We start from the raw sequence: 27,518 nt of genomic DNA, 5'->3' as shown, positions 1-27,518 counted from the left end.
AAGTGAAGTTCATTTTTTCCCACCAGTCAACTCATAGTTTGACATCTTCAGTGAGTCAGCTAGCATTGATTAACTATCACATATGTGTCAATCACTCTGCTAATTGCATGGATTATTTTTATTTTAGGAGCATTGGAGTCAAGTGTGAAGAATTCTAGACTTTAAAATCAGGAAAGATGGGTTCAAATCCTGCCTTTAGTATTTACTACTTGAGGCATATTGGGCAAATCACTTAACCTCTCTAAGGCTCAGTTTCTCAGTCTGTGAAATGAGGAAAATATCTGCATAATCTACCTCACACAGCTTCCTTGAGGACTAAATGTGAATATATTAACAATTTTCAACCTTAAAGTGCAACTGTTAAAGTTAAACCACATATAAAAATGTCATTGGGATCACTAAATACCAAAATCATTCTCCTATTCATAAATAATTACATTTGATATTTTTCCTAAATAAATTTCCAATATTTTTTAAAATTCTGAATTAAGGAATGCAAAGGTATAGATTAGCCTATGCATATTTTACGTATCAATTCATTTTTTTTTGTTAAATCTGCTAAATGAGCTTCTAATAAGATTCACTTTCTTGTTAAAGACATTATACACCTAAATGCTTCCTGTCTATGGACAATACAATCTTATAGGTCTTGGCATTTTTGACAATGCTAATTAGAAGTCAAAGTGAGCATAAGTAAGGGTAAAGCTAATGAGTGAAACTCCCTTGATTGATAGAGAAATCTAGCCATCTGTATATGAGAGTGTTTAAAAACAGCTGCTATTGCTCTGATGTACTCGTCAAACAAAAATCAACATGGTGTATGCTGTCTATTAGGTCAGAAGTGGTAGTAATTCTGAGATGTATTTGATTGCTGGATCCTGGATTGCTACTGATTTCCTTGACATTATCAGAGTTTGGGGCCTGAATACCATTATCAGAGCTGCGGCCTTTCCACACCATTTTGATTATGTCTGTTCCCTATAGCATTTAGAGAAACACAGTGACATCTTGCTAAGAAGACATTTGGCAACTCTTGGTTGGTTTCCATTGACTATGACTTTTTTCAGTGTTATTGATTGACTCAGGAGAATAGACTATTATGATTGCTATTTCTGTATAAGGGAGAGGGAAAACGTTTTCTGGGATCTTAGTTTATCTATTGTTAAATCAATCCTTTGCATAGAAAGAAAAAAAATTATATCAAGAATCTACTTTCCTGTAATCCAAGTTAGTTAATCTTGTTGGGGCCAAGACCATTCTGTTCCAATTACCCAGATTAATTAGGAAGGTAAATGGTTATACCATTAATTTTTAAAATCTATATTAATATCTTCTCTTATTTGTATTGTTACTTTCTAACAATGTCTTGGCAGGTCCTGTTTGTAACTTGTTTTCCACCAGTAGTGTTTATTTAAAATCTCTCTTCCCTTTCCACACATTCCAGTTTTTGATTATGTAGGACCATTAATGTACTGGATATACAAAGAATGCTGCTTTTAGGATAGTAGATAGGTTTGGGCTGTCTGGAGATGAGAATATAAAGGTTTTATTTATAAATATAAAACCAAAGCCCTGCATCTATATTAATGGCATTTATGTGCACATGTACATATGTGCACATCCTTGTACATCTTTCAGGAGTTTCTTCTCAATGCTTCATTATGGTATAGAAGTAAACCTGGGCATCAAAAACCATCCTTAAGGAGTAGCCTGATATAAGCTATATCACTGGTTTCCTGTAATACATATTTCCATGTTCCCTACATTGAGCCTGAAGATACAAATCATATATACAATAAAAAAAAACTCAGGAAGGAAATAAAATGAGGTATGGTGTGGTTTGATCTTTAATCAGATATCAACAGTTCCTTCTTTGGCTGTGAATTGTATTTTTTGGTCATGAATACCTTAAGATTATATTGGAATATTGTTTTGTTCGTAATGGTTTAATCTTTCACATTTGGTCATCATAAAATAATATTTCTATTACTGTTATATGCTATTTTCCTGGTTTTGCTTTCGTCACTTGGCACCAGTTGATATAAGGATATACAAAATTTTCTTTCTTTTTTTTTTTTTAAAGCCCTTACCTTCCATCTTGCAATCAATATTGTGTATTGGTTCCAAGGCAGAAGAGTGGTGTCTGAGGCCAGATTTGAACCTGGGACCTCCTGTCTCAAGGCCTGACACTCAATCCACTGAGCGACCCAGCTGCCCCCTATACAAAATATTCTGAACAAACCCTGTTCATCATTTCTTGTGGCTCAAGAGTTTTCCATTTCCATTTCCATTACAACCATATACCACAGCTTACTCAGCCATTCTCTACTGATGGACACCCCATCAATTTCCAATTCTATGCCATAACAAAAAGAGCTACTGAAAATATTTTTTTTTGTAGAAGTAGATCCTTTTCCCATGTCTCTGATCTCTCCATTTTATTCCTTCCCATTTGTCCTTCTCTTTCATCTCCTTTCAGCCTTTCCCTGTTTACAAACCTTTTATTTTGCTTATATGTACCTGCCTCCCTGATTACCCCTTTTGCCAAGCCTCCTTTTTTGTTCCCTCACCACTTCTATTGGATAAGACTAATTTCTGTACCCAAATGTGGATGTCATTTCCACTTTCTGCCAATACTGATGAGAATAAGGTTTGAAGGGGACTCATGTTAAGTGCTCTGGCTAGAATAGACAGAATATCCCTTAACATCCCCACTTTTTTTTTTGTGCATAAAACAGGTCAGAAAGTACTAGGTCAAGAACAATCTCTCCCTGTTACCCCCCTCTCCTACCTCACCTCAAAGGCTAAATCTACTCTGCAGTTTGGCTAGAGGTGTGTATAAGGCTGGTTGCTTTTTATTCCCTCTTTACCATTTTATGCTTCCTTTGAGTGTCAAATGATCATTTGATTTTCTTTTTAGCTCTGGTCAATTTGTCAGCAATGTCTAGAATTCCTCTATTTTTATAGAATATCTATTATTTCTTTTTTTTTTAAAACCTTTACCTTCCGTCTTGAAGTCAATACTGTGTATTGGCCCCAAGACAGAAGGTAAGGGCTAGGCAATGGGGGTCAAGTGACTTGCCCAGGGTCACACAGCTGGGAAGTGTCTGAGGCCAGATTTGAACCTAGTATTATTTCTTATATACTATTATGCTCAGTTTTGCTGAGCTGGTGGTTTTTTATTGTAGTTCTAGATTCATTGTCTTTCAGAATATCATAGCCTATTCCTTCCAGTCATTGAAGGTAAAAGCTTTTTGGTCCTATGGAATCCTGATTGTATTCCCACCATCTCTGAATTCCCCCCCACTTCAGCTGCTTATACCATTTTCTCTTTGACTTGGGATTTCTAGAATTTGGCTATAATAATCTTGAGGTTTTTAAATTTGAAATTTCTTTCAGGAAGTGATCATTGGATTTCAATTTCTATTTTCAAGATATTCAAGAACGTCAGGGCACTTTTCCAATAAATTTCTTTCAATATGATGTCCAGGTTCTTTTTCTGATCATGCTTTTCAGGCACTCCAATGATTCTTAAATTATCTCTCCTGTATTTACTTTACAGGTTATTTGTTCCTTGATAAGGTAGTTCAAAATTTGTTCAATTTTTTCATCCTTTTGAATATTTTTTGGTGGTTCATGCTGTCTCATGAAGTTGTTAGCTAACATTTTTTTCCAATTCTAAATTTTATGTAGCCATCTTTTTCTTTGAGGTTATATAATTCCTTTCTGAGGGAGTTATTTTTTTTCAATGTATTTTTTTCCTTTTTTAGGAAACTGTTTTCTACAGTAACATTTTTTTCTAAGCTACTGAGGGTTTCCTTTTTTTTTTTAGCACTTTCTTGTCTATTTTCCCTAAATTTCTAATTGTTTTTTTTTTATCATTTTTGGAGCTCTTCCAAGGGTTCATTCGGGAGTTCACATTGTTTCACATTTTACTTTGAGGTTTCACAGGTTTTCCTTTTTTGTATTGCTGCCCTCTTTTGAGCTTGTACTTTGGTCATCTCTTTCATTGAAATGTTTTTCTATAATCAAGTTTTTTTTCCTCAAACTTTTGTTAATTTGGGGATTATTATTCCTCTTCATTTTATCTCTATGCTGAAGTTTAGTTCTATTCCTGGGGTGGAGGAAATACTTTGCTGAACTTGTACTATGCTTGAGTCAGTTCAGCTGTCCGGGTCTCAGATTGAGCACACTGAAGAGGTAGTCTGGTTAACCTGCTATGTGAAGGCTTGTAGCTACTCATTTCAACTGGTTGGAATTGAGTTCTGTCCAGTCTGACTGAGCTGTATTAGAGGTGTTTTTCTCCCATTTCTTCCTGTTCTGAATTGCATTGGTTTCTATCCTTACTCTGTTGAGGCTGAACTGAGTGGATTGTTCTCTTTATCTTGGCACTTCTGTTACAGTATCTGAGTCTCACTATGCCTTGTTCAGTGCTCCCTTTGTGTAATACAGAAAGTTGATTTCTCCTTGCTGTGCCTTGACATTGTTCTGGTTTATTTTTTAATAATTTTTAAATTTTATTTAGTCAATTTAGAACATTATTCCTTAGTTACAATTATCATATTCTTTCCCTCCAACCCCTCCCTCAACTCTTCCCAAAAGCCACACGCAATTTCACTGGGTATTACATGTGTCCTTGATCAGAACCTATTTCTATGTTGTTGATGTTCATTTAGAGTTTCTATCCCCAATTATATCCCCCTTGACCCATGTAATCAAGCAGATGTTTTTCTTTGGTGTTTCTACTCTCACCGTTTTTCCTCTGAATATGGATGGTGTTCTTTCTCCTAAATCTCTCCAGGTTATTCAGGATCACTGCATTGCCACTAATGGAGAAGTCCATAACAATCGATTGTACCACAGTGTATCAGTGTCTGTGTACAATGTTCTCCTGGTTCTGCTCCTCTCACTCTGCATCAATTCCTGAAGGTCATTCCAATTCCCATGGAATTCCTCCAGTTCATTATTCATTTGAGCACAATAGTATTTGATCATCAACATATACCACAATTTGTTCAGCCATACTGCAATTGAAGGGCATCCCCTCATTTTCCAATTTTTTGCCACTACAAATTGCACAGCTATGAATATTCTTATACAAGTCTTTTTTCCTTATTATCTCTTTGGGGTATAAACCTAGCAGTGCTATGGCTGGATCAAAGGGCAGACAGTCTTTTACCGCCCTTTAGGCTTTGTTCCAAATTGCCCTCCAGAATGGTTGGATCAATTCACAATTCCACCAGCACTGCATTAATGTCCCAACTTTGCCTCATCTCTCTCAGCATTCATTATTTTCCTTTGCTGTCATGTTAGCCAATCTGCTAGGTGTGAGTGATACCTCAGAGTTGTTTTGATTTGCATCTCTCTGATTATAAGAGATTTAGAATACTTTTTCATGTGCTTATTAATAGTTTTGGTTTCTTTGACTGAAAATTACCTATTCATGCCCCTTACCCACGTATCAATTGGAGAATGGCTTGATTTTTTGTACAATTAATTTAGCTCTTTATGAATTTGAGTAATTAGACCTTTGTCAGAGATTTTTATAATGAAGATTGTTTCAAAATTTACTTCCCTTCTAATTTTGGTTGCATTGGTTTTGTTTGTACAAAACCTTTTTAATTTGATGTAATCAAAAATAATTATTTTACATTTTGTGATTTTTTCTAATTCTTGCTTGGTTTTAAAATCTTTCCTTTTCCAAAGTTCTGGCATGTATACTAATCTCTGTTTACATAATTTCCTTATAGTTTCCTTCTTTATATTCAAGTCATTCACCCATTCTGAGTTTATCTTGAGGTACAGTGTGAGATGTCGATCCAAACCTAAGCTCTCCCATACTGTCTTCCAATTTTCCCAGTAGTTTTTATCAAATAGTAGATTTTGGTCCCAAAAGCTGGGATTTTGGAGTTATCAAAGACTGTCTTGCTGAGGTGAATTACCCCAAGTCTATTCCATGATCCTCCTTTCTTTCTCTTAGCAAGTACCATATTCTTTTGATGACCATTGCTTTATAGTATAGTTTGAGATCTGGGACTGCAAGGCCATCTTCCTTCCCATTTTTTTCATTATTTCCCTGGATATCCTTAACTTTGTTCTTTCAAATGAACACAGTTTTTTTTTTTTCTAATTCAATAAAAAAATTTTTGGAAGTTCAATGGGTATGGCACTAAATAAGTAAATAAGTTTTGGTAGGATGGTTGTTTTTATTATGTTAGCTCATCCTACCCATGAACAGTTAATGTGTTTCCAATTGTTTAGACCTAGTTTTAATTGTGTGGAAAGTGTTTTAGAGTAGTGTTTATACAATTCCTTTGTTTGTCTCAGCAGATAGATTCCTAATTGCTAAGTATTTTATGTTGTTTAGGGTGATTTTAAAAGGAATTTCTCTTTCTAATTCTTATTGCTGAGATGTGTTGGAGATATATAGAAATACTGATGACTTATGTGGGTTTATTTTGTATCCTGCTACTTTCCTACAGTTGTTGATTATTTCCACTTACTTTTTAGTTGATTCTATATTATTCTTTAAGTAGACCATCATATCATCTGCAAAGAGTACCTATTTTAATAGCATCAATTTTTTTCTCTAATTGCTACTGCTAGTGTTTCTAGTACAATGTTAAATAATAGAGGTGATAATGGTTATCCTTGTTTCACTCCTGATATTATTAGTAAGGCTTCTAGTTTATACCCATTGCAGATGATGTTTGTTGATGGTTTTAGATTAATATTGTTTGTTATTTTAAGAAAGTGCCTTCTACTCCTATATTTTCAAGTGTTTTCAAAAGGAATGAGTACTGTATTTTTTCAAAGGCTTTTTCTATGTCTATTGAAATAATCATGTGATTTTTGTTGATTTGCTGGTGGATATGGTCAATTATGTGGATGGTTTACCTAATATTGAACCATTCTTTCATTCCTGGTAGAAATCCCACCTGATTATACTGAATAACCCTCGTGATGACTTGCTGGAGTCTTTTTGCTAGTATTCTATTTAAGATTTTTGCATCTATGTTCATTAAGGAGATTGGTCTACAGTTTTCTTTCTGTTTTTGACCTGCCTGGCTTTGGAATCAATACCATATTTGTTTCATGAAAGGAATTTGGTAGAAATCCCTCTTTGCCTTATTATGTCAAATAGTTTGTATAGTATTGGGATATGTTGTCCTTTGAATGTTTGATAGAATTGACTTGTGAATCCATCAGGCCCTAAAGTTTTTTCTTAGGGAGATCTTTAATGGCTTGTTCAATTTCTTTTTCTGATATGGGATTGTTTAAGAATTCTATTTCTTCTTCTGTTAATCTAGGCAATTTATATTTTGGTAAATATTCATCCATATCACCTAGATTTACATATTTGTTGTCATACAATTGGGCAAAATAATTTTTAATGATTGCCTTAATTTCCTCTTCACTGGAGTTGAGGTCTACCTTTTCATCTTGGATACTGTTAATTTGGTTTTCTTCTTTCCTTTTTTATTAAATTGAACAATACTTTGTCTATTTTTTGTTTTTTTTTTTCAATATACCAGCTTCCAGTCTTATTTATTAGTTCAATAGTTCTTTCACTTTAAATTTTACTAATTTTTCCCTTAATTTTTAGGATCTTTAATTTAGTTTTCATGTGAGGATTTTTAATTTGTTCACTTTCAGGTTTTTTTCTTTGGATTTGCATGTTTAAATCATTGACCTCTGCCCTCTCTAATTTGCTAATATATGAACTCAACGATATAAATTTCCCCCTGAGTACTGCTTTGTCTGTATCACATTGACTTTGAAAGGATGTCTCATCATTGTTATAGTCTTCCATAAAATTATTAATTGCTTCTATGATTTGTTCTTTAACTGATTTTGGAGAATCATATTTTTTGATTTCCAATTAATTTTTGACTTCTCACTCCATGTACCCTTACTAATTATTAATTTTATTGCATTGTGATATGAAAATATTGCATTTATTATTTCTGCTCTTTTGCACTTGTTTGCAATGTTTTTATGCCCTAGTACATGGTCAATCTTTGTGAATGTACCATGTGCTGCTGAAAAGAAGGTGGATTCCTCTTTTCTCTATTTATTTTTCTCCACATATCTGCTAACTCTAATTTTTCTATCACTTCATTCACTTCTCTTACCTCTTTATTATTTATTTTTTGGTTTGATTTATCTAGTTCTGATAGAGGGAGGTTCAGGTCTCCCAATAATGTTTTCTATCTATTGCATCCCTGAGCTCCACTAGTTTCTCTTTTAGAAATTTGGATGCTATACCATTTGGCATATACATGTTGATTACTGATATTTCCTCAGTCTATACTGCTTTTTATCAGGATGTAATTACCTTCCCTATCCCTTTTAATCACATCTATTTTTACTTTGGCTTTGTCAGATATCATGATTGCAACTCCTGCCTTCTGTAAACCTTAAAATTTCTTAGACTTATAAATGTTGGAAATTTCACCATTGGGAAATTTCATACTTGAAAAATTTCCTATTGATAGTGGGAACTCTATTGGAATGTGAACCCCATTGGCATGGGAGGTTCCTCTTCCTCCCTTCTTAAGATTACTTTAGGACAGAAACCTTTTGCTGAACAATGGAAAGGGCTTTGACCTATGCTTAAGCATAGAACAGGAAGTTCTTTGAGTCATGATTGATTTTAGAATTGATACAATAGAGATACTTGGAATGACAGAACCAGGTCTTGGAAATTACAATCTCCACCCTACTCAGTCCTAACAGGATTTAGGAAGGGCTGCAGCAAAGGATCACGATTTAATTATTGAGAATATGACCTTCAACAGACATGTGCAAAGCCACAGACCTCTGGGCGGTCCTGGGTTAAGCTAGAGCCACCATTGGCATAGGGAAGACATGGACAATGATTGGTAGATGTGAGAACTGAGGGGAGAGAACTTGGATGGTTTCCTTAAAGATAGGGGGGTCTGAGGACTGAGGGTGGTGGGTTGGAGAGGTTTTTGGTCTGAGAGGTGGTTCTTTGAGAGTTGGCTCTGAAGGAAGCTAGAGGTGGAGGCCCCTGAGACTGTTTCTCCATTTTGGTCACATGAGTAATAGGGACTGATCTCCTTTCTTTGCCTCAGCTATCTAAGGGCTTGGGCCTTTTGGCCCAGCCTAAACAGTAGGGGTATTTAAGCCCTATTCCCTTCTCTCCCCTTTCTCTCTCCCTCTCTCTCTCTATCTCTAATACCTTTCTTCATCCTGTTTGTAATTAAACTCCATAAAAGGTTGACTGCTGACTTGAGTTTTCATTTAGGAATTACATAGCTGAATTCCTTGGAGACCTTAAATTAATATATATCAGTCTTTTAAAGTGATTTCCTTGTCACACTTCTTTCTCTCAGTTGAGGCCCAATAGATTTTGCTCCATCCTTTAATTCTAACCTTGTGAGTGTCTACCATCCTCATGTGTGTTTCTTATAGACAACTGGTAGGATTTTTGTTTCTAATGCACTTTCCTATTTGCTTTCTTTTTATAGGTGATTTCATCCCATTCACATTCAAAGTTTTGATTGCCACTTGTGTATTCCCCAACATTTTTTATATACTCTCATAGTTCTCTCCTTTCTTCTTTGGCTATATCCCTTTAAACCAGTGGTTTGCTTTTAATCAGTGCCCATAATCCCCACCCTTAATATGCTTCCCTTTCTGCCCATCCCTTTTTGTTCCCTTCTTATTTTTTAGGGTCTATTATGTTCCCTCCCCCCCATTTCCCTCCCTTTTTGTACTCCCTCCCTCCCTACCCACTTTAGTTTTCCCTTCTCACTTTCCCTGTGGTATAAGATAGAATTCGATACCCCAATGGATCTAGATGCTCTTCTCTCTCTGAATTGGTTTCACTGACAGTAAGTTTTATATATTATCTATTAGCACTCTCCTCCTCTTCTTCTTATAAGAGTATCCTTCCCCTCCACTTCACATGCATATCTTTGGGTGATAAAGATTATCTTATTTATCTTATTTCATCAAGTATCTCTTGGTGCCATCTTTGATTCCCCCTTCCTTTTCTTTTTTTCTTTTTGCATATCATTTTATACCACTTATTACCCCAATCTCTTCCTGTGAATGATTCTTCTAATTATTATAATAGTGAATATAATTTTTGAGAGTTACAAATGACATTTTCCCCATATAGTAATATAAACAATTTGATCTTATTGACGCCCTTAAAGAAGAAAGTTTGAATAAAAAACATTTTCCCCCTTTCTGTCTCTTTCTTATTTACCTTTTCATCTTTCTCTTGATCTTTGTGTTTGGATATCAATCTTTCAATTCAGTTCTGGTCTTTTCTTTACAAATACTTGGAAATCTTCTATTTTGTTGAATGCCCATTGTTAAATTTTAATGGTTGAACTGAATTATTAAATTGGTGGTTGCCACGGATTTAATTTATAAATCCCAAATGAATCAGTAAAGTAAAATATAATTTATGGTAGTTTATTTTACATTAGAGGAAGATATTAAGGAAGTGAGGAAAGGAGAGAGAGAGAGAGAGAGAGAGAGAGAGAGAGAGAGAGAGAGAGAGAGAGAGAGAGAACGAAAACCCCGGCTTAGAAACCAGTTAGAAATACTAAGGCCCCAGTCAGGGGAAATAATTCTGAAGAAAATGGACCTTTCTAGGAGGTTCACATCTCCAGAAAGGGCAAGGAAGGAAGTCAGCCTTTACACTTACCAGGGTAACCATCTAAAAGAGAAGCAGTCTGAGGTACCCTGCAGGGGTCCAGTTCCACAGCCAAGTGTCTTCACTCCAAGTCTGAGTCTTCCAGTCTCTCCTCAAGTGTCTATCTTCTCATTCCAGCTACAGTCCAAGCCCAAGTGACTGATGTCCAGTTCAAATCTGAGTGACTGAATGATGATTCATCCAGTGTGACACTGTTTCCTCTATTTAAAGATCTTTTTTCTCTTGGGTCATCTCCCCTAAATTTTATGTCTGCCAATCATAGTAGATGTTCCTCTACAGCACTACTCATTCTTTCACAGGTGGGTCACAGATCTCCCACTCAATGTATGAAATGGGTATGGAGCTAAGGAGCAAGGATTTTTCCTGAGGCCAGCTTTGGAATCTTTTCAGCTTCTACTGTTTGCTCCCCTTCTCTGTGCTATCTCCCCATGGGTGTCCATGGTCTGTGCTCTTTAAGCCTGCTAGTGTTTCAGGTCTAGCTGCTCTGAGGAGTAGGTCTTTGGTGGTTTTAGTCAGCTGTCTAAGACCTAGAGGTGCCCCTCACTTGCTCTAGAGGTGCCCGTCACTCACTCCCTGATTCTAGCATGCCCTGGCTCTGACACTGGCTCTGTAGGTTGGGTGGGGGAGGGTAGATCAGCTCATATTTTGGTAGAAACTTTTTCACCCCCTTATATGGTGGAAATGCCCAAACCCCATGTACCTTCAATGCTCTGCCCTACTGTAGAGTTCCTTCGTTCATATGAATTTTGTTTTTTTGGTCTTTTGAGGTAGTCTGTATCAGTAGGTGCTGAGGAGAAGAAGAGTACTGCCTCTAGACTGCCTCCATGTTTACCCAGAAGTTCCCAAGTTGTTCTGGTTTAGAGCACTACTTCAAATTTTTTCCTCTTATTTCTGCCACTCCAGTATTCATTTTGATCCTATTGTTCATTTGTTGTCATTTGGAAGGTATATGCTGGGATTTGAGTGTTTGTTACTTCACCATCTTGGCCTAAGCTGCCACATATTCCTGCCCTGGCTGCCACTTTTTTCAATGGCTTATAGGTATGTATTTATGTATGTATGTATTATAGTATTATATCAAGATTGTAAAGGCCAAATGAACTAGTGCATCTAAAGTGATTTGTAAAACTTAAAGTGTTCTATTAGTGTGGGCTAAAAATATCATTGCTGACTTCAAAGATAATAATCTGCCCATCATACAAATGGTTTCTAACCCTTATGTAAAATGTTCTGAGTTTATTTTTAATGAAAAACCTCACACTCTTCATGAAATGAATTAAACTAATACGCTTTCAGGGGTTTATTTATATAGACATTTATGTAAATAAAATTGAGTTAATTATTCTCTAATAAAAAATATGATTATTCAATTTGTTATTTAATGAAAATTATAGTGCATACCTTTATAATAATCTAAAAATAACTAGCATTTATTAATAAAAACACATCCTTTTTATCTGTAATAATAATATTCACATGATGGATGATCTTATTTTTAATGCAAAATTTCTCAAAACATAAAATCATTTATTTTATTTTTTCCAAAGCCTAGTAGAGATCAATATTCCCTTCATAACAACTATAACTGAAAATATTTTTTCTTACAAAAAGATGCCATGAATGTTAGTAAAATTAGTCTTGCTTTGTTTTATAAGCTAGATATCTATTTACCTTATCCAAAACAAAATATGATTTTCACATTCAAATGCTTCATTCAACATATTATTCTGAAAGAGGAAATCTGTCATAATACATGGAATTTTGGACAATGTCAGGAAAAATTAACTTTAAATGTTATCTAATATCCTACTTGGTGTGTAACTCACAGGCAAGTCAATTTCTTATGACTTCAGCTAACTCATGTAAAATGAGATTGGAAGCATTACCTCCTTTACATGGTTGTTATAAAGATGAAAAGAGATGCTATAGGTGAAGAACTATATATATATATATATGTTAGCTATTACTATTATGACATGTCTTTAAATGCTTTGTGAAGGTGGACTAAGAACAAATATACTAGATTTGTTGATGGCAAATGAGTCCATCTTTCAATACTATTAAAATAATTAAATCTTTAAAACAGAATTATAATTATAGGTGGTTTCTTTAAACCAGTCAAGTGATTTAGTATTATCAATTATTTTACTTTATGATTTGTAAAGCATATATTTATATGTATATATATGCATATATTAATTCAGAAAACCATCTAATTCAACATCATGAGGCCAGTATTATTGCCTTCATTTTCATATGAGGAAACTTAGACTGAGAGAAATTAAAAGACTTCCTAAATATGACATAGGTAGTAAAATCCCACCATGCCAGAATATGGGGCCTTTCTAACTCCAGGTTCAGTGCTATAAATGCTGAATGGCTTTGGAGTCACTATTTTATTTTATCTCCTTTTATTTTAGCTGGTCAACTTTTTAAACAGGAAAACATAGATTAAATAAAAAATATATCATATATAGGTGACCATTTCCCATATAAAGAATTTAATATTTCTGGGTCATAATCTGATTTGGGGAAATCTTTCATTGATTTATTTAAAGTTCTCAATTAAAAAAAATAATACACACTTTTTTTAACAATGTTTTAACAATGCATCCTATATCAGCAATCAGATTTATACCTTTGACAATCTGTCTGCTTGGAAGGGAAAAACAAAGACATTTTATTGCTAAAACAACTGATTACAATTCTTTAGACATAAAAACAGCTATCTTTCACATGCTCTTGTCTGCAAATACATCCATTATAAGATATTTGCATGTGATTCACGATGTAGCATTACATCCCTACCAATAATTTTCTATAGTACAAATATTTCTTATTATTGAAGATTTTTTACCAATCTCATTCAGTTAGATACCTTAAAAAATGTACACATTCTTTTTAATGCCACATATGTTTTTGGAGAAAAAACTTGGCTAGGGTTATAAAAACTGCCCTTTTTCTGTAAGATATTTTTGATTTCTTTGTTCATTTCATTTGTACACTAACAGGATATTTTGATTTATTAGGTCCCACACTATCTTCATCTATCTTTATTTGTATTTTCTTAAGACAAACATAATACTCTTTCAATTAGATTTCATATGAATCTGGTTCAGAAATATGTCATATCTTATATTGTAAATTTGTGTTTTTCCTTCAAATGTTTGTATTAGTACTACTTATTTCTATTTGCTGGATTTACTTTTAGTATTTTCATATGCTGTTTAGAGTTTTTCCTCTATATAATTTTATTTATTACAAAGTAAAAGCTTTTTTTTTTTTTAAAAAGATGGAGCTAAGCCTTGCAATTATTAAAAAATACAAATGATTATCTGAGGGTGTCTTTGGTTTGTTTAATTTTTAATGTATTTTGTGGGAATAGCAACTAATTTATTACATTTACCAAAATGAATTATGTTGGGGAATATTGTTTTAATAACTTCAAGTAGCATTAAAACTATGGATATATCACTATAACTAAAATCCATTACTTTATATTTCCACATGAACTTTGTTTAACTCTATCTTTTCATTTTCATACACCAAGCAACATGGCAAAACTCATTTGAGTCATGACTTTAAGCCAGTGGCCAACAAAAGAATATTGATTCCAAATTAATATTTTATGTGTGCATTGACTCAGACTTAATTTCCTCTATGCATTCCTTATTAAATAATTCCTATTTCCCAGATTTGACTTTGATAATCTTGGTTTTGTTCATTTTCATTTTCTTATTTTATTGAGAAAAGTTGGTTATGTGTCAGAATTATACTCTGAAGTCTATAATAATTATTCTTCTCTTTTATTATATAATATTGACTTATTTCTTTTAGTGTTTATCAATTTATTTATTTATAATCATTTAAATACCTGTATTAATTATTTGATTATAAAGCAATTACAAAGAAATATTTCCTAAGAAATTATGCACTAAACATTGCCCCAGGAATTGATGATATGAAAGTGACAAGTAGTATCTCACTTGCTCTTGAAATTTATCAAGGGAGATACAACATGGGCACAAAAATCTTATAATGTAGATAAATTTTAGAAAATTTAATAAGGAAAGGAATATATAAAAACTTGAGTTGAGGAAAGCAGATTTTTTTTTAATTAGAAAAGAATAAATGTAGAATGTAGTGTGTGAGCTGGACCTTGATGGAAAATAAAGACAAATATGTAGTATAAAAAGGGAGGGGGTTTTGAGGATGTGAAAGGACAAATTGTATTGGGCCAATGTCAGCAGGTTGACTGTGGGTTGAAAGGCTAACAGACACTCTGAGCAGGAAGAGCCTGGTCTGAGATTACACTCAGACTTCTCAGTAAAATGGGAACTAGGTTTAATTAAAGAGAATAGGGTAAAAGGGTATGGGATAACACTAATGCTGAACTCCTCTAACTAAAGATCCCAGAGATTTAATGTCTCTTCACAGTGAGTCTTCACAGAGATTGTTGTTCTACACTAATCCTCTCCTCACTTCCTAGAAAATCCCCAGTCCCTGTTCTTGCTATTTAGTTGTATTGCTACAACTAATAGCCCACTTAGATGGTATTAAGGTACTGGTCAGTGTAAGCTTGATAAGGACCAGGGAAGGTCCTGAATCCAAAAAGGACCTATAACTGGTCTCACAATCACTGCAGACAGTTTGTCAGGATCACCAGGTTTTGCTCCAATGAAATATATAGCACACAAGATAGCAAAGAGGACAGGATAGGATCAGCCACGAAGGAAAAGCAGCCACACTCTCCAAATATCTCCAAAGAGACAGCCCTTCAGTTCCAGTCTAACCCTTCCTTCAAAATTCCAGAATCTTTTCCTGCTGGTCTCATGTCACTCTCCTTTATAAACTTACACATTTTCCTACTTAACTTTTCCTTATAACAGTAGGCATATCTAGGCACATGGAACAATGTATACAAATTCATAAAAATAAGAGAAAGAGGTTAGGTGATAAACAATAGTTCACTTGCTTAGAACTTAGAATATTTGAAACATTAATGTGAAAATTTGCTAGGAAGGCAGATTAAAGTTATATTGTTCAACATTAAGGAGTTTAAACTTTATTCCATAGGCAATAGGGGACACTGAATATTTTTGACAGGGAAATTAAGTGACTAGAGCAGTCAAACTGAAGAATGAATTAGAAGGAAAAGGAGATTTTGATAGCATTAATACTACAGAAACAGATGGTTATTATAATAATAAAGGTAATATTTAATGAGGGCTATAATTAGGGTTTTAAGAAAGACAAATAGGACAGTGGTTATTAGAGACAATGTAGAGAATTTAACTCAATTCAATGGATATAGAGGTTAGGGTAAAATAGAAAAGAGGGAAAAATACAATAGAATTTTGTGTCCATATAATTCTGAATATTATGGTATCATCAACTATAATTAGACAAAGAGTGGGTAGGAGAAAATAGCAGTGATTTAAAAAAAAAGACTTTATATTCCATCTTAGAATCAATACTGTGTATTGGTTCTAAGGCAGAAAAGCAGTAAGGGCTAGACAATAGGGGTTAAGTGACTTTTCCAGGGTCACACAGCTAGGAAGTATCTCAGGCCAGATTTGAACCCAGGACCTCCCATTTCTAGGCCTGGCTCTCAATCTACTGAGTCATTATGATACCCTCTAACAGTTATTTCAATGAGACAATAGAAGGATATCTGTGTAGAAGTGGTAAGATTCACTAAGAAAAATACAAGAAGATATTTTAATGAAACATTGATAGGGCTCCTTAGTACAAGTGGTCTGAAGGTAGATAGAGGGATCCAAGACGTTGACCAAAACTGGATACATAAATTTAAATTCATTCATAGTCAGTGGTATTGAAATTCATGGAAATAAATGATATTGCATAAGAATGGTAGGAAAGAGCAAAGAGGAGACTAATAAGGAAGGTTTCTTTTTAGTTTTTATACACTTATATAAGCTTAAAAGTTAATATACAACAACTCCAAGTATCATATTTAATAAGATGTATTAATAATAACTAAAATAAAAAACTAGAGTAAAAAGGGAGCTATCTCAGCCCCAATCATGAGAGAATTCAAGAGGTTAAGTTATCCACAACTATATACAATACACAAGCAAGCAAGGTGGGGATAGAAGAGGAAAGGGATGCTGGAAGATATAGTTCAAAGATACAAAATTTCTATTATTTTAATTAAAGGTATATACAATATTGCAGTTTTTAAAGGGAATTTACAATAATTTGGGGGGGAAGGAACTAAAAGATAAAAAGAACAAAACCAATGATTACTACATGGACAAAAATCAACTGGGGGAAGTTTGGCATAAGAGTGTCCATTCAAAATAAATGCATTCAACCCCCCCCAAAGTTCAAGTTAGCACATCCCAAAGTTCAATCTCGTTCTTTTGCTACAATGTGTTGTTTTCTGCAGGCATCTTCATGGAATCTTCTCCAAAATGTTCACGTTCTGGATTCAGGGAGGAACAAGTTTCTTATCCTAAAAGTATTGTCAAAGGAATTTAAACTTTGCATTATAGGATAATAATACACACACACACACACACACACACACACACACACACACACACACACACGCCTGAGGAGGATCTTGACAAACACAGGGATCACTCTGGATGCATGGTTGAGTTATGAGGTATATGAATCAACTGGCAAAAGAAGATCAGAAATGTCAAAAAAAATCAAAATAAAAGAGAAAAATAACTTGTGGATGAAATCTAGAATATCAAATCTTATGAGCAAAAATTCTAAGTAAAGGAAAAATAAACCTATAAAAGGTCATTGAATCAGGGCCCATTAAAGTGACCTACGTCACCCAAATCTTTATATGCACTTACCCAAGCAGCAGCCAGGACTATAAGAAATTTTCCACACTATGAAAGACAGAAAAGGGACTGGATTTCAGCAGCAAATTGGGAAATAGCATTCCATGGTCTGATTTTAACTTTTTTCTCAGGGATACTGGAGCCAGGATGGCAGTCAATGTGAGGTACTTGGTAGAATGTGGCTCAGAAAAGAACTGCCTCTGACGTATGTCAAAACAGTTCCAATCTTGAACCACAAACAAGTTCAAGTCCTCTTGTCTTGGCTCAAAATTTTATCAATCCAACTGGGACTGGTTAGTCTCTTTCATCTTGTGCTTGATAGGCACTATGAAAGTTAACTTTGTCCTTCTTTGGAACTGTGAAATGACTCTTTTGATATTTCCTTCACCTGGAATCAGACAGAATCATTAAGCAATGTCACATGCTATTTTTTAAACAATCAATAGCATTATTTCTATAGTCAAAAGCTTTTTGTGTGTGCATTGACTTTAAGGTTAGTGGACATTTTTAAAGTTACTGGTAACATGTACTTTGAGTTCAAAAAATGAGAGAAAAAATAAAACTCAAATATTGTATTACACATACCAGGAAGAAAAATAATTATTAAAAAAGTATTAAAAATCAAAAATATATAGCTTACAATCAGTAACACACTGAGTCAGCCAAGGAAAGATAGAATACAAAGGTTTCTTATCAAAAGTGAGATCCATTCCCTTTTTAATTTGGTCATGAGCCACTATGTGAGTGCAAATGATTTTCACAAAGTAACAGTTTTATAAAACAGTATATAATAGAAAATGTACATTCAAAGAAAGTACCAAAATTCCCAATAGTCCGGTTAATGACAATTGCAAACAAAACCACTATCATATAGGATTCACATGAGTCTCTAAGTAGCACTTCCTGTGTGACATTAAAAAAAATACCTATGAACTGATAGATACTTGTTACAAGTTCGATGATGGTGCAAATCTTTCAACCTTGGCAAAGATATTTTTGACAAAGTCTATTACTGCCATCATTCCAAAATTTTTCAGTGGAGCCTAGAAAAAACACAAATATCTGTACGGCTGATAAAAACCTTTTGGGTTTAATACATCACTAAGAATCTATATAGTTCTGGTGGATGTATATTAAAATGAAGTTAAAATATAAAAATGAAACATCCATTTTGAAGCTACTAGGCTTCATGCTTTATATAAAACTTTTGTGGCAGGAATTTCTATTTTGTTCTCTACCTTTAATTCAACATTCTTTAAATATATATATATATATATATATATATATATATATATATATATATATATATATATATATATATATATATATATAAAATACAGAAGCTACTAGATATCTAAAAATCATTTCTGAAGACCCCTTAAAATCAGTTGAGATATTTAGCTCATTAAATTTTCCAAAGATTGTATACAATTATAACTAGTTTTGATGGAGTCCATCCATCATCTATGTGACAATTAACAAAGGCAAAATGGAACAAAAAGGCCAAATAAGCAACATATGACCTCAGTGGATCTAGTGACAACCTCAGTATCCCTAAGAACCCAGGCTTTTTTCCACAAAAGAGGATTTGTGCAATGTATTTATAGGCTTTTAGAATATGTTCTTCAGTACAGTCATAGGGGAAAGGTACAAATAAAGATTATATAATCAAATATATCTAATAGGCTAAAAAAACAGTATCTTAAAATGATTCAGTGTAAAGATATTGATTAGATTAATATATGAATTTACAAAAAAAAAATAAACCTTAAAGCAAACAATGCTCAAAATATAATAAGTATGACAGGATGTAGGCACTGAATTCAAAAATCCTTTTCTCCAATTCCAACAAACTTCTTCCCAATTATGGGGGGGGGGGGTAACAAAACTCGAAAATTTAATATTACTAAACTTCCAGATCTCTAAGTTTCCTTCTCCTCCCTAGTATTCATCATCCATTTGCATTTATTTTATTTATTTTATCACACCTCTGGAGTTCCTCATACATGCAGTGGGCAAAATCTCCATTCTGCATGCAGACAGGATTTAAGATTTTTAAAATTTTATCAAAATATTCCAATTTGGTGTGTAATTCAAAAAGTCCAGCTTGTTGCTCCATACTCTTGAGGAGAAGCAAATAGATGGGAAATATCTAATGAAAATATAAAAACTGCTAGTAAAAGAATTAGTTCTACCAAATCAAACTGTTCTTTCAGAGTTTCAAGCATGCTTTGTGACAGCATTATTCCTCAAATAAAAAGGGGGGGCATTGAATGGATTTTACTTACAGGGAAAACAAGACCCTGAATTGAAGGGGAAAATCTTTTCAGGTATTTGCTAAAGGACTTTTAAACCTATTCTCCAGTCCCTTCCTCTCTAGGGGCAAAACTACCAGGGAGAAACAATAGAGTGTTGGCATATAAGAGACTGGCTTCTCTTACTGTTTGGGGTTAGGAGAGAACAGAGACAAAATCACCAAAATTCCAATGATTTCAGTTATGCGCCCTCTCTCTGGAAAAAAACCTTCAGTAGCAGCCATCTTAGCCAGGAGTCCAGATTCAGATTTAGAATTTGGCTATTTGGCTTAGAAACCAGAAGGTGGGTGGGCCTGAATAGTGTTTTCTTTTTTTCTGTTCCACACTGTATTCCCCTGTTGAAAAATGGCTTGGACCACCTGCAAACTCATTTTGGGGGGAAAGGAGGAGGTGGTTGAAAGGCTTTACATACCTCCCAATGTTCAGGACCAAGAAAGTGTTTCTAAACTCCAAATAACTCTCAGACTTCCCAGCATACCTCAGCAATAGAGAGACCAGGGAGGGAGCAGTGGAGAAAACAGCAGTAGCAGTGGAAATGCTGGCTCAAGAAGATGGGCAGGAGAAGTAGCAGGAGAGAAAATGAGATTTGCAAAATGTATCCACTCTATTTTTTTAGGATTAATAAAATTGAGAATTTTGTCTCAAAGTGGTTGCCATAAATGTAAGCTTAAAATTAATATATACTAACTCCAAGTGTTCTATTTAATAAGTTTTATTTATAATAACTAAAATAAAAAGCTAGAGTAAAAAGGGAGCTAACACCCTCAATCTCAAGAGAAGAGCACAAGAGGTGGAGTTACACACAACTATATATAATATGCAAGCATGCAAGGTGAGGAAGAAAGAGGAAGGAGATGCCGGGAAATATAGTTCAAAAATTAAAAAAAATTCTATTTATACACTTACATTACGTCAAAGAATCATTACTATGTACCAATTCCAAGATAGAAAAATGGTAAGGGATTGGCGGTTGAGGTTAAGTGACTTGCCCAGGTTCACAAAGCTAAGAAATATTAGAAGAGAGATTCAAACCTAGGTCCTCCAGTCTCTAGTTATGGCCTTCTATCCACTGACCCACTTAGCTGCCCTTAAGAAGAGAGTTTTAGAAATTCTCATCCTTAGGGAAAATAGAAGAATCAATGGAGGAGATAGATAAAGTGTGATCAGAAAGGAGTGGGAAGAAACAGGAGAAGGCAGAGTTGAAGTAACTAAGAGAAATGTTAGTTATCAAAAAGTTAGTAGAGGTCAACTTTATCATAGAGTTCAAAAAAGCTCAAAAAAGCCTAGAAACTATACAATCACAACTGCAAAACACTTTTCATACAAAGCAATATCTAACAATTAGAAAAATATTAGTTCAAAGGACAAGCTAATATAACAAAAATAACAATTCTACCCAAATTAATTTACTTGTTCACTGTCATACTAATCAAACTACCCCAAAATTATTTTACATAGCTAGAAAAAATAATAATTCAATTCATCTCAATGAACAAAATGTCACAAATACAAAGGAAATTAATGAAATAAATTTGAAGGAGGGTGGCTTAGCTTTATTAGATCTAAATGTGTATTGTAAAGAGGTAATCATCAAAATAATCTGGTACTGGCTAAGAAATATTATAGATCAATGTAATGGATTAGTCAATCAGCATGCAATAGTAAATGACCATAGTAAATTCACATCATGTTATATACCAAGTTTAAGTCAAAATAGATTCATGATTTAGAAATAAAGAGTGATATCATAAAAAATTACGGGAACATGGACTAGTTTACTAGTCGGATTGATGGATAAAGTAATAAATTAAGTGCAAATAATAAATGGAAAATATTACAAAATGTAAAACAGGTAACTTTTGTTGAATTAAATGAAAAAGGGGTTACACAAACAAAACCACAATGTAACCAAGATTAGAAAGGAAACAACAGGCTGGGAGAAAAAAAAATCTCATAGCAAGTGTATCTTACAAAGGCTTAATTTCACAAATATGTAGAGAATTGTGTCAAATGCATAAGAATACAAAGCATTCCTCAACTGAGAAGTGATCAAAAAATATGAAGTCAGTTATCAGATGAAGAAATTAAAACTATCTTTCATCATATGAAAAATGCTCTAAATCACTATTAATTAGAGAAGTATGAATTAAAACTATTCTGAGATACTACTTTTTCTTTATCAGACTGACTAATGTAACAAAAATGATAAATGATGAAGAGGTTGTGGAAAAATTGGGACATTAGTATACTATTGGTGGAATCATGAACTGACATAGCCATTTTGGAAAGTAATTTGGAACCATGCTCAAAAGACCATAAGACTGTACATAACCTTTGACCCAGCAATGACACTAGTAGGTCATATCCCAAAGACATTCAAAGTAGGAGAAATAGACCTGCTTGAACAAAAATATTTAGAGCAGTTCATTTTGTGGGGGCAAAGAACTAGAAAATGAAGGAATTCCTATCAGTTGGAGAATAGCTGAACAAGTTGTGGTATGTTTTTGTAATGGAATATTACTGTGCCATAAGAAATGACAAAAAGCATGGTCACCAAAAAAAACACTTGAAAAGACTTATATGACATGATGCAAAGTGAAATAGGACAAGAACATTATACACAGCAACAGCAATAATATACGATGATCAGCTGTTAACGAATTAATTATTATCAGCCCTACAAGGATCCAGGACAACTTCAAGGGGTTCATGATAAAAACAGCTATTCACTACAATAGAAGGAACTGGGAAGAATGGTAATATAGATTGAAATATGACATTCTTCACTCTATTTCTTCCATGAATTTTCTCTACTGTAAGCAATATGTTCCTTCTTTCACTATATGGTGAACATGGAAATGTGTATTATATGATAACATATATACTACCTATATCAAATTACCCTCTCTCTTTAGTAGTGGGGAGAGACAGAAAGAAGAGAGAGATCATGGCTTATAAAATGTCAGAAAACAATTATTTTAACTTGTATTGTAAGAATTAAAATTTAGGTTTTATGCTAAATGTGAGAATTCTAAAGTAATATTGTGGTCGCTGATTTAAAAATATTATAGCTTAAGTCAAAATGACTTTTAGTTGCTTTATTTACAAAGAGGTGGAAAGAGTGAAAATGGAAAAATGTAGATAAACAGATAGAAAGTGCTGCCTGGCTACTAATATCCCAAGTTTAACCCTAATGACTCCAAACCACAAATGTGAATCCAAAAGCAAATTGCACCAGAATCCAAAGTCCTAATTAGGAAGCTGAAATATGAAGAAACAGGAGATGCTAAAGAATCTGCAAAGATTCAGTGCACATGAGGCTAAGACCACCAAGAATCTCACAAGAACTCTCGCTAAAGGGAGTGTCCCACCAAAGCACCAGCAAACAGAGAGTGTCTCCTCACAAAAGAACCAAGGAAGAAATCATTCCACTCACCACCTCAAGCCAATGCCAGATCCAGAGGGAAATGTCTTCTCCTCCAGTCTGGTTCACCAACACCTAGAGCCTCTCACTGAATCCTTGAGCTGGTTTTTTAAAGGAGTTTTCTTGTTGTCACTTCCTGCCACTCCCCCAGTTTACTGGAACAAATCATAGTCTTTCAATTTACCTAGCACTGCCCAGTTCACTGACTTATGAACTCTCATACTTAGTGGTTGGTAAGGTACTAAGTAGGGATACTTATGTTCTTTTTGATTAACTTAAAAGTTGCTGATTGATAGACAGAGAGTTTGATTCACTCTTCAAAATCCACATTTTTTCTAGAAAAAATTGAAAAGAGAGAAAAGGAGCTGATTAAAGTGTATAGTTTTGAGCAATTTGCAAGTCACTGTAGAACATAAAAAAACCTCTTCAAAGAAAAAAAAATAGGAACCAATGTTATTTTAAGTATTTTTAAATGTAGTTTCAGTTCATTTGAACTGCTATAAGAATGTTCACTACTTTGTTTCATACTAGCTAATCCCCTGGGACTCTTACATTCCTGCAAGTACTACTCTTTATCATTTTAAATGTTTTCTGATTTTGCAGATTCAAAATATTTAGAAATGTTCTTGAACAAGATTTTATAAGAGTTTGCATTTTTTGAGAACTCAGAAAAAGAGAAAAAATATAAGAGAACTTGTCAGACTTGATTTGCACCAATAACCATAAAATGTTCAATGGTACATTGACTTAAAGAATGAAGAAAGGAATATGGATACTGATAGAAAGAATATATTCACTAAGCTCATCTGTGTAGAGTCATTGAATCTTTTTTTATTTTTTTATCAAAATGCTTTGGAGAAGTTTTAATTTAATCAGAGACAGCCCTCTGTCATACCATCCACATCCCATTCCCATAAAGAATGAAAAAAAGGCTGAGAAGTTGTAGAGAAAGATATTCTTCTATCTCAAACCTAATAAAAATCCCTATACTAACATATGTATAAGCATTTGAAATTTATATCTATCTTCATTTCAGAGGCAATAGTGGGCAGTATGTAGAATATTAAGAGTTACCATCAAAAAGATCTCTGATAAAATCTTGCCTATGATACTTAATATATGAATTATTTTGAGTAAGTCACCTACCTCCTCTGAACTTCAGTCTTCTTATCTGCAAATAAGGATAATAACACTTATAAAACCTACTGAGCAGTGTTGGTGCAAGTCTCAAATGACATTTTCCATAGGCATCTGTACTTTTGTGTGTAATGTGCACATGCATATGTATGTCATATATATCTTTATATATAATATATATGCACATGTCCCTTTACACATTGGAGTGACACATAAATGTCATTTGTGGTTGCTATTGCAACATATAAAAGAATGAGAAGTAAATATAGATTTTTATGCAGTATTTTACCTGATGCTTAAGGATAATAGATATATAAAAAAAGCAAAAATCCTACATAATTCTTTGAAGTTAAAGTTTTTACTATTAGTAAGGATTAGGAAAATTTAAATAAAAGAAGTAGCAAAAGAGTTCACTTTAAATTATAGGTAGTAATTCAGATACCAAAGTGAAGGGCAGAGATAGAGATAAAGGTTTGGAGACTGAAGAGTGCAGACAGAGAGAATGGCATGAACAAAGGCATCAAGGATGGGGACAGAAAGCATTCAAGTTAGTCAGAATGATGATTTTAAAAAGCATGGAAAGGTCTTCATGAAATTATGAAGGGCGAAATTAGCAGAACCAAGAGAAGATTATATATGACAGAAGTATTATTTGAAGAATGATTTGTGTGTGGCTACTTTCAGAGGAAAAACTGATAAACAGAAATAAGGAAGAAAAAGTTTTATATAATAATTAATTGAATAATACTTTGTTAGAAAATATACACATAGAAGTTTTGAGAGCAACTTGAATATAATGATATGAGTCAAAAATGAAATAAAATTGAATAGGGAGTGACAAAAATGGAATGATTCTTTCATATAAAAGAAGCAGTGATGAAAAATGTTACAGTGAAGGGAAATAAGGGATGGAGAGCTGGTAATGTATCTTATAATACGTACATATAAAGAGTAAAACTTTTCTTAACATATAAAGAGATAGGAGAGCCAAGGACTCATAGAAGGGTATATAGATTAAGAGAAAATATGGCAGGAACATAAGATAAAGAGAAGGAATATTAAAAGATATTCATATTAAGAAATTAGAGGCTAAGATGAAGGGAAAAGTGAGGGAATACTATAGGATATTCATATTAAACCAGAAGAATATAAAAGCAGGAATTAGAGAGGGACTTTTAGAAGGGTGACTAGATTAATAACTATTAGGACAAGAGAAAGAGACAAGGGAAGAATGATTAGAGGGATTAATTAAGAATTAAGTGGGCAGGGGAAGATTTAGTAGTCATGCCTCTAAATGTAATAGTTAAAGCCATGGAAATTAATTAGATGACACAGAGATAGACGATATAATATAGGGCTGGGCACATGTAAACAGCTATTTTTATAATATTATTATAGATATAAATACTATAGATAATATAGATTTATCACTTCACGGCTCTACAAATAGTGTAATGGTCTCCCAATTTTTCTGCATCCCCTCTTAGATACTTGGCAGTTAAACTATTTTGTGTTACCCTAATTTGTTTATATTATCTATCTTTATTTTCTAAATCATCTATCCATTTTCATGTTATCTTGCTTTATGACATTAAATGTTTGTCTCTGCCTAGTCTTGGCTTTTTTCCAGTTTTCCTAGCTGTTTTTGTCAAGTTGTGCGTTCTTTTAAAATCATGGATCTTTGAGTATATAAAATATTATGTTACTATGCTCATTTAGTACTCTGTGTTAATTAACTCATCTATTCTAATTAACTACTATTCAATTTCTTAGACATTACCATATTGTTTTTATGACTTCTGTTTTATAGTACACTTTGACATCTGATAGAACTAGAACATTTTCTTTCATTTTTCCAGAAAAGTTTTATTATTTTTTTCTAATTCTCTATAATTTGTTATATGTATTTTGGTTAATTTGACTGATATAGAACTAAATAAGTAAATTAATTTAGGGGGATTTGTCATTTTTATTATATTGCCTGCTCCTTCCCAGGAACAATTAATGTGTTTTTCAGTTATTTAAATATGATTTTAATTGTGTGATGTAAAGATTAAAATTTAGGGGAGACGGGGAGACTGAGGCAGGTAGAAATTAGTTTCTCTCTGCAAGGAGTATTATATTTTTTTAGAGGTTTATTGAAGATTAAGGATTAAAGAAAACACAGGATAAGAGACACGTGTCCAGGCCATAGAGAGGCCTAAACACAACCTCACCTACATTATGAAAAAAAGCCAGGCCTGCCCCAAAATGGAAGTCCAAGAGCCTGAGAGAGCCCAAAAGCCTTTGAATCAGCTTAAATACCTTCTCGATCTTGGCCCAGGTGAGATTACAAGGCATTCTGGGGAAGTGGAGCAAAGGCTCGTGGGGATTTTAGTCCTGTATTCAAGTCTATTTTTTACATTCCCACTTTTTATCATTTGAAAAAAATTAATTTTTTTCCAAAAGATCATGAAAACATAATCAATTTAAAGATTACAATAATTTGAGGATAAGAGAAACAAAAGAATAAAACCAATAATTGCTGAATGCATTGACAAAAAGCCAGTTAGGGGGCAGTCCCCTTTGGCATGAAAGTAAAGATACAAATAAATGTTCAATCAACCACACCCAAAGTTCAATTTTGTGCAACTTGTGGTCTGGAGGCTTCTTCATGGTGGCTTCTCCAACAGTTCAGTTCTGGATTCAGAGAGGTAGCATCTTCTTTACCTAAAATTCTTCTCAAAAGGAATTTAAACTTTGAAATTTAAATAATGATATTTTTTTACATTCCCCCCATTAAGAGGGTGATTAAAAAACCAGGATCACTTAGGGATGCATGGCTGAGGTATATGAATCAATTGGCAAGAGATATTAAAAAGACATCAGAAAAATCAAAAAGAAAAGAAAAATTTCTGGATGAAAATATAGACTATCAAAGCCTTATGTGTAAAAATTCCAAGTAAAAGAAAAATAAATGTATAACAGGTCCTTGAATCAGGGCCCAATCAAAATGATCTAAGCAATGAGGCATTTACCCAGTCAGTAGCCAGGACTACAGAAAGGTACCACACTATGAGAGGCAGAAAAGGAAGGGACCAGATTATAGAAGCCAAGTAGGAGCCAAGGTTTTGGGGATACTC

This window comes from Monodelphis domestica, chromosome 2, assembly GCF_027887165.1.
Source record: "Monodelphis domestica isolate mMonDom1 chromosome 2, mMonDom1.pri, whole genome shotgun sequence".
NCBI lineage: Eukaryota > Metazoa > Chordata > Mammalia > Didelphimorphia > Didelphidae > Monodelphis > Monodelphis domestica.
This window is presented reverse-complemented; position numbering follows the sequence as displayed.